Consider the following 9,084-nt stretch of genomic DNA (forward strand, 5'->3'; position numbering starts at 1 on the left):
AAAGAAAAGTTCCTCCTGGCTGCCGCCAGTTCTCTATTTATATTAACTTAATAAAAAAAATAATAGAAATTACAATTATGCCCCTGGCAGCACACCCTAGAACCAAACTAATAAGAAAAAAGAAAAAGTAACTAACTGACAGTATCTTAAGGAGTCAGCCTACTGACAGCAATTATAAAGTAACAATTACATAAGCCTTACAACAGCTATTATGGGAGGAAATCTGTGTGCATTTCCTCTTTGGTAATCCCCTTCATAGGACAAATCGTTTAGAACTAAAACAATGGGGCTGCTGACCAATTTTTCGACTCTCAGCCCTTTCACATACATTTCGATTTTAGTGGCTGAAGAATCCATCAAAGATGTACAAAAATCTGTATGATATGCTTAGGATTAGAAGTTCCAAGAAATTTTTGTCGATCCATTGTTTGTCCTTCCGACATGATGGTATGACCTCAATGACCATCGTCCTAGCAGCTCCACCCACTACGTCAAGGCCATATTGATTTCCCTATTTATTGGAAGTTGGAACAAAGTTTGGGAATTTGTGGCCACTTGTTAAATTTTCCATGCTGCCAGCAAAATAAATGTGTAATAGTGCATCTAGTAGGCTTACATCAACTTTATAGTCATATTGCTATTATGGGAAGAAATCTGTGTGCATTTCCTCTTTAGTCTTCCTCCTCATAGGGCAAATCGGCTAAATGGAAAACAATGGAGCTGCTCCACCCACGAACTCAGGGCCATATTGATTCCCCTATTTATTGGAAGTCCAAACAAAGTTTGGGAATTTGTGGCCACTTGCTAAACTTGCCATATTGCCAGCAAAAGAAATGTGGAATATTTGACAAAGTATTATTGTGTATTTGATATTCACTCTATTTTGTCTCTAAGCATTACATATGTTTCTTTCTCTGTGCAGCAAAAAGATACAGGTCAATTTGACGGTCCTGCTGATTGTTCTTGAAGGATGTTCTAATTTTCCTTAAAACATCTGGTTTCAAATTCTCGCTTTTTGGGTATGTATTAATCTCATCGTTTATTTGTCTATCATGAGAACATGTTAGTCAATATTTGTTACTATTCAAAGAAGCCGGTTTGCAGATGACTTGTTAGGACACATCACGAATATATGATCATATCTAAGAGATGTCTACTGGTTTACAAGAGTGGGACTTTAGGATCTGAGAGGACCTACTTTAAATGTGTACTGATTTGAACCAATGGTCTGCCTCTACTGGAAAAGCAAAACCAATGTTCTTAGTATTAGATGTCTCAAGCAATGCAAGTGATTTGTATTTCTTGATTAAATTGAGGTCTGGAATGCAGACAAGGAGTAAATCTGGTCATTCCATTGCCTTCATATTTCCAGCCCTTGCTACCATGCTAGTGATGTAGACATTTTCTGCTTAGTCCATCGACCCCAACACGAGCTGGTATATTTCTCTTGGAGGCTGTGTCATTGCCAATTGGCAACTTGAGGTTTAGTGGCTCCATTTGAGGAATGAAAGTAGGGTCTGCTTTTGCTTGTTTATTTATATGCTTCTCTTGCACATTATGCTCGATCTTGTAGATGTGGCTGACTTTGGAATTTGCTGTGAATGCTTTTTTTTCAGGGTCATCTTCAAGAAAGATGGTGGTGCTGCCAGCATTAGTGAAGATAGAAGGAACTGCAGTCTTAAACTGAAGGCTAGGAGGTTGAAGGAAGCACCAAGGGAGATAAGGTTTGACATAAGGTGGAATAGCTTCTATGTGATGGTGGTAATGGCAGAGTTAGCAAAGTGTCGAGTGAGAGGAAGATACGAACTGGGGGTTGATTCTTGAGTTCTACACTCTTCTTTTCCTCTTTCTTCGCTCATATGGCGAATCAAATCGAATGCAGTTCAGTTGAAGACGCCGGTGGTTTCTTACTTGCTATATGGTCTGCCGTCCAACTTAGAACATGCCAACCCGCCCTTCTAGTGAAGCATTCACGTGGAAGTCGAAAAACAACCATCTTCGCAAGATTATCCAATCAAACCATCTTTGCAATGGTTGCTTTGGCTTTTAGTCGGGCTTTGCTTCATCACTCAGGGCTCAGGGGCAAGGTTCAAACTATCAGCACGTGAGATATGCAAAAATTGCGTATCTTGTTTTCGGAGGAGCGATACTCCCTGTTAAGAATGGTTCCATGAGTAAAGTTTCGAAACCATGGCAAGCACAAGGGGGCTAATTGTTGGTGAAGACCGTTTGAGCATTGCACTTTACCGGCCTGATTTTATCTTTTGATAAAGCACATACCCATCCTACTCTTAGTAAGGAGAACATCCTTTGATGCAACATCATTGTTTCATTCAGATTCATGAATAATGTTGAAATGAATTTATTTTAATTCCTCGTTTCATTTCGTCTTTTACCTTTTGGAGAGGTTAAGCTAGCAAAATCCAACTATGATACCGGAAAGTCATTATATCTAGACACCTGATAACCAAACAACTGGTATCATAAAAGTGGTCATCAATCAATCAGCTGTTATTCATCAAATCGACTATTGGGGGTTGGATATAAATTTGTTTATGTTTGGGGCCTTGGGCTAGAAAAATTGGGTCTTGACATCGGTTTTGGTCTAGGCCGAGGTCAATGCCTATGCGCTAGTCTTTAACCCAATCCAATCCATCTAATGTATAACCCCGTTTTGTTTATTTATTTATTGAGAAAATCTTTAATGTTAGAAATATGAGATAGGGAAATCAGAACTCTTGTGAATTATGCTGAAAATCCAACTCATTGGTTCCTACTTTTATAATGCCAGTCGATTGGTTGTAAGATATTTCAGATATCATGTCTTTTGTAGCATCATTTTTGAATCCTTAATTATTTGGTATTATAGGAAATTAAGGTGGCATTCGATAAATCTGAAAAGTGAAAAAGATATTAAAAGTGTTTGAAATTTGAAAAGAGACATAAATGCTTTTTGACTTTTTAGAGGCTCTGAATAGAGAAGGTTGTTTGTGTTGGATCAAAACCTTCAACATCCAAAATTCTCTAGTTTTACTATTTTACCCCTAAAACAGATTATTTGGTACTTTTGAGTTCAATTTTTACTATTTCATAAAAAATAATTTATTAAATTCAAAATAATATTAAAAAATGAATAAATTATAAAAAATAAGAATTTATTAAAATAAGAATAAAACTAAAAATACATATATATTTATAAATTAAAAATAAATTATTAAAAGTTAAAATAATAATGAAAATAGTAATAAAGTCCATGAAGCAATAAAAAATAGAAAAGCAATATCTTAAAACTGCCAAAATAATTAATACAAATAAAAATTATAATATATATATATGTAATTTATTAAAATCAAAATAAAATTGGAAAGTATGTATAGGAAGATAAGGGAGAGGGTATTAACCGCCATTGTTGAGACTTGCAGCAGTGGCGGTGGGAAGACAGGGGAGAGAGACCACAAGCGGCTCATCACGGAAGAAGTGCAAATTGATTTCCCTCTTTTCTTTGCATGGGATATGAACTCGACTGTAGAGGTCAAAGTCGAAAATGTCATTGAAGGGATATTGTCGTAACCAATTTGTGGTGCTTTTTCCATCACATCTCCAGGAGCATCATCGACATTCCTAAACTTCCCAACCGAGACAGACCTATGGATTTATGAAGCAGAGGATGTTGAGAACATTGAAGAAGAAGAAGAAGAAGGGAGGGGGGAGAGGGAGAAGCTTGTGTTGCTGGTTCGCCGTCGAGTGAAGAAGAAGAAGAAGAATAGAGAGAGAGAGAGAGAGAGAGAGAAGCTTGCACGGCTGCTTCGCCGTCAATGGAGAAGAGAGAGGGGGAGAGAGAGAGAAGGTCAGAGGGAGAATGAGGGGCATAACGAGTATAGGCATTTTTGTCTTTTAACGCGATCTGAAACACATTAGCGTTAAGGTGGCGTTTGATAAATCTGAAAATTCAGATCTTAAAAGTTAAAAAGATGTTAAATGTGTTTGAAATCTGAAAAGAGGTATAGTTGCTTTTCTACTTTTTAGAAGATCTATATCCATGAGTTTGTTTGTGTTGGATCAACCCTTTACCATCTAAAATTTATTGATTTTACTATTTTACCCCTAAAATATACAATTTGAAAATGTTGAATTCAATTTACATTATCTCATAAAAAATAATTTTCAACCTCAAAATAATATTGAAACAATATAAATAAAAAATAATAAATCAATATTACTAATTAATAAAAGAAACAATTAAAATTAAAAAAATAAATAATGATTATAAAAATATTAAAATAATTAATAATTTACACAAATAAATTAATGAAATAATTAAAAATTATTAGTTAATAAAAATAATTAATAATTAATAAATAATACAAGTAAATTTAATAAAAAATATTAAAATAATTAATACAAATATTTTATAATTAATAATTAATAAAAACATTATTATTATTCACCGAAGTATCGAACCACCACTGCTGCTTGTTGCAGCAGCAATGGTGGTGGTGGGAAGACAGGGGAGGGAGAGAGAGTGAGAGGGAGAGAGAGAGAAGACAGGGGGAGAGAGCGAGAGAGAGAGAGAGAAGACACCACTGGGGGAGAGAGAGAAGATAACGATGGTGGCAGTGGTGGGAATATAGGGGAGAGAGAGAGAGAGAGCAAGCGAGAAAAGACAAGGAAGGAGAGAGAGAGAGAGAGGGAGAGCGAGAGAAGACAAGAGGGGAGAGAGCCACCATTGCAAGTTGCAACGGCGATGGCGGGAATACAGGGGGCGAAGAGAGAGAGAGAGAGAGAGAGAGAGAGAGAGGGGAGAGAGAGAGAGAGAGAGAGAGAGAGAGGGAGAGAGAGAGAGAGAGGGAGGGAGGGAGGAGAGCCACTACTGCAACTTGCAGCAGCGATGGCGAGAATACAGGGCGAAGAGCGAGAGCAAGAGAGATTGAGTGTTTTGGTTTTCTGGGTTTGGGGTATCAAGGGTAACTCGGACCATTTATGAAAAATTGTAAGGATATTTTGGACATTGGGCCGACTTTGAAACACGTTTAAACGCATTAAAAAGAAGCCCAAGGTCTATGATTTTCAGATCTGAAAATTAGTTTCAGACCTAATTTAAGAGGTACAACCAAACAAGGGGTGAGGTCTAAAAAGTAGCATTTTCAGACTTAGACCTCTAAAAAGTGACCAAATGACACCTAAGTCACTGGTCCACCTCTTACAAATTCAGATCTAAAAATGCATTTCAAATCCTTTTTTCAAACTCAAACTAAACATAGGTGGCATCTGAAAAGCAACATTTTCAGATTTCATAAGTTTGAAAAGTGTTATAAAATGCTACCTAAGTGGCAAACATAGAATATGGTGCACATGAGGTCTATTGACTCAGCTTGCAGACGCAGTCATGCGCCTATTGGGTGATCATCGTTTATACAAGGGTCAACAGAGATTTAATAAGAAATAAAAGATTTAGGCCTTGTTTGTTTTAGATATTTATTGGGGGTAAGTTGGTCAGCCAGTAAGTTGACCACTTACCATCTTACCTGTGCTCAATTTTTGCTATACTAGGCCCCATGCTACCTAAGGGTATTAGTTCTTGTGACATGCTTGCTAATCGAAGTCCGTAGGTGCTCTCTCCCTCTCTCCCTCTCTCCCTCTCTCATCTCTCATCTCTCTCTTTAGCCCTTTAGCCGGATAAATGTATAGCATCAAAAACGTTGGAAGCAAAGCATGCTTACGAAGGCAAGTTTTATTTGGGAAACAGTTGCCCAAATAAACATATTTATGCAAGTAAATAAAAATGAATATGAGAGCTTGAATAAGAAAGAATGTTAGAGGTTCATATGAAATATATGGTGAGGGTACCCTTAGCCTCCTTCTACCCATCATTCTAATATAAATATAAAGATAATAGATTTAATCATCACAAAATTTATCCTCACAACAATTGCAGTGAAGATCTCGGTACATATATTTTCATTAAGGCTGCCATTGGTTTGAAAGAAAAGCTGAAAAGGTAGAAAAAGGAATGAAAAGTCAAAACAAGAAATTCAGGAAGGTTTTGATTGGATAAACGCAAAACAAGAAAGCAATTATGATTAGGGCCCCATTCATCGAGTCCGTGTTCTGTGAACCCGTGGGCTCACGGAACAAATGAACCTGCCAATGAGAGACGACCACGTCGTCTTTGCAACGATGGGCTAACGTTAACGGACAAGTGGACGTTAATTGGAGTGTGCGGTTGAACCAAACACAAAACGACAAAAGCTAAATTGAAACCCCTCTCAGTTCCTCTCATTTTCTCTTTTCTCCTCTACTGAACCCTCCTACCCCACACATCGGCGAGCACACCACACCGGCCATCGTCGGTACGTTGTCTAGCATCCTCGTAAAAAGGTGTTCCTTGTTTCTGTTTTCAATAGATCAACGACAAGACTCAGATCAGACCTTATTGTCAAAATAGCCAAAAGAAAGCCTACCGGTATTGACCCACCTCCGTTCGCTTGGAGAATCCCGCTGGTGTAAGGCTTCGCTCTGTTGAAAAGAGAAAATAGGAAAGCCTTTGTTTTGTAAGAAGAAGAAGAAGAGGAGGAGGAGGCCAGAAAATGTATCGCTAGAGTTCTCGCCGCCGATGGCTGCTGGTTTGGGTCACCGCACCGGTGTGTGGGTAGGGTTCGGTGGAGGAACGTGGACCAGGAGTTTTTCATTTGTTTTTTGTCTTTTTGTGTCTGGTTGAACCGGCCATCCCATGTTAACGGTCAAAGGCCACCGATGCATGCATCTACTGAACCCACTGGTGCACAGAACGTGGACTCCCACTCACCTCAACCGTGTCTTCTGTCCACTGATGGTGTGAAGGAAAAAAAAAATAAAGGTTTTGTTGATCCAATGAAAAATGCATGGAGTATTGACAAAGGGGTTGTTGATCCAAGCACCCAGTATGCTAATGCTAACCTGTTCACGTCACCACCAGAAACAATGGTCGTCCTTTCTTGTTCTCTGCAATGGTGAGACAAAGGGGTTATTGACGTAACAAAAAACAGAATGAAAAAAATAGATAATAAAAAAATAAAAGCTAACCAGATAGTATTATGAAAATGGTTGTGCTTTTCATGTGCTCTGCAATGGTGATGGGGAGGAGTAAGTTCAATCTCCCTCTTCTCTTTGCTTTTTGATTTTGAGAAAAAACTCAAACCCTAATAGATGTAAGCCGTAAAATTTGAAAATAATTGGAATTATTCAAATTAGATCTGACGTTAGACAAACATCGTACCAATTGTCTCTCATTTAAACGTTGGGACAAGCAACTCTAACGTGGATTAATAGTTCCAGCTGGTCCAATAAAAATCTTAGAACCGACGCTTTCGTGCGAAAGACAATTCTCCTGAAAGTCTTATTGTAGGGCAGAAATTATAGGTATAAGTCTTAGGAAAAACTTTTTCATGTTGAGAGAGTTTATGGGTTGGGCACATTACCATGTGAATGGGCAAATTAGTAATTCTCTTTTGATTTATTTTGAATAAAAACTAAAGCATGACCGTGAATGAGTGTGCATACGCAACCCAGAAACTCTCTTAAAGTTAATCCGCAAGTCTTTGTTGTTTGGGTTAAATTCGGCCTTCGTACTTACAACAAATTAAGAAAGAAGGCAGTTGAATGAATTGACGTAGAAATCCACGAAATTAATAATCAAAGAAAGAAGAGAAGGAATAATAAGAAGTGGTATAAGTCTCACGAAATTAATAATCAGCCTTGACAAGTGGCCTGAGGTTGAAGGTTTAACTATTAATATTTTGTCATGCTAGTAGGTGCTACAATTTGAGTTAAAAAAGCTTTCTTTTTAATGCATTGCTATCATATGATCCATTTTACTTATGTCATATTTTCTGCTAAGCATGTGCCTACAAATTTCACTACCATTTTAATCCTTTCTCCACTAGAGTTTTCAATCTACAAACTTGGAGCCTTCAAACATAACATTAGGCTTTTCAGCACTAGATCTAGATTAAGTTGAAGGCTCTTAATATATACTTAGGAATACAGTAATCAAGCTAATATGCATTCAGCCATTAATTAATAAGTGGCTCATCTGCAATAAGTTATTCAGTTCAGCTACCTGCCCCTTTAACGTACACAAAGGGTGACGCACCGCTCCGGCATCACAGAACACTTGCAAATCCCAAACTAGACGTTTCTTTGCTTTGGTTAGGATGTTAAGCTTTTTGTTCATTGACAATTTTACTTCAAGAAGCGGTAAATAAGTAGACAATCTTGTTTGAGCATTTCAGTACACATCTTGGTTATGCAGAAGCCTCATTTTCGTGGGGTCATCATCGATCAACCCAAAAATTAGAAACACATATTCAGTAATCCTGTTTACAGCTTTGAAGCATATCATCATGAACCCATGATCCATGATCGTTAGGATTTGATTTCTAATAATTTATTAGGAAGTGTTTGGTAGTGTGATTTTTATATGGTGTGGGGTTTTTGGGGAATTCAAATGTATTATTGAATATGGAGGAAATAATGCATGAAAATTGGTTTAAAAGGAATACATTTTATATGCATTATATACCCAAATAAGATCTTGCACCAAAGACCTACTGACCTTATACACCGCTTTGTCTTAAACAAAGTAAAATTATCACTAGCTCAGTGGCACTTGTACATACCATGCTCACTTTTATTAATTAACAAGTTACCCATGATCGTTATTCCAACACTTTCTGGTCTACCCCATGCTCCTGTAACACTTTCCTACAAAAGCCATGTTCAAAATCAGCTATGCCCATATTCATGCAAAATTAGTATGCTATCAAAAAGATTCACATTAGACAAGCATTTGCTATCAAAAGCCGAAGAATCGATATGGGCATAAAGAAAATGGATTAGTGACAAGAATAATGGTGGCGGTTCATGGTTGCAGAAACACTCTCACCCATGAGACAGGCAGTGGTTGGGATTTGGAAAGAGAGCAACTTGAAGGGGGTGAAATAGGGGAGAGAGATTTGAGAGTGGGATTCTTATGTATAAAAATGATAGTAAGTATAAAATTATCCAAATAATTATAAAAGGGCAGTTTGGAGATTTACAACTCTT

General features: G+C 37.4%; 2 long non-coding RNA genes across 2 annotated transcripts in view; one reads left to right on the forward strand and one right to left on the reverse strand.

Moving 5' to 3' along the window:
• Positions 1-2,371, forward strand: part of LOC104588358 (uncharacterized) — a 55,793-nt gene extending 53,422 nt beyond the window's left edge. Inside the window, exons 3-4 of the long non-coding RNA XR_733765.3 lie at positions 923-1,019; positions 1,617-2,371. This is a non-coding gene — a long non-coding RNA (uncharacterized LOC104588358). The remainder of the gene's footprint in view (positions 1-922; positions 1,020-1,616) is intronic.
• A 3,485-nt stretch (positions 2,372-5,856) lies between these two features.
• Positions 5,857-7,503, reverse strand: LOC104588357 (uncharacterized). The gene is made up of 3 exons (XR_016083170.1): positions 7,063-7,503; positions 6,937-6,981; positions 5,857-6,826 (listed from the first exon to the last, which is right to left on the reverse strand). It is a non-coding gene; the product is annotated as an uncharacterized LOC104588357 (long non-coding RNA).
• Between the last annotated feature and the right edge of the window lie 1,581 nt (positions 7,504-9,084).

Source organism: Nelumbo nucifera, chromosome 2 (genome assembly GCF_055504915.1).
Source record: "Nelumbo nucifera cultivar China Antique chromosome 2, China Antique-T2T, whole genome shotgun sequence".
Classification (NCBI taxonomy): Eukaryota; Viridiplantae; Streptophyta; class Magnoliopsida; order Proteales; family Nelumbonaceae; genus Nelumbo; species Nelumbo nucifera.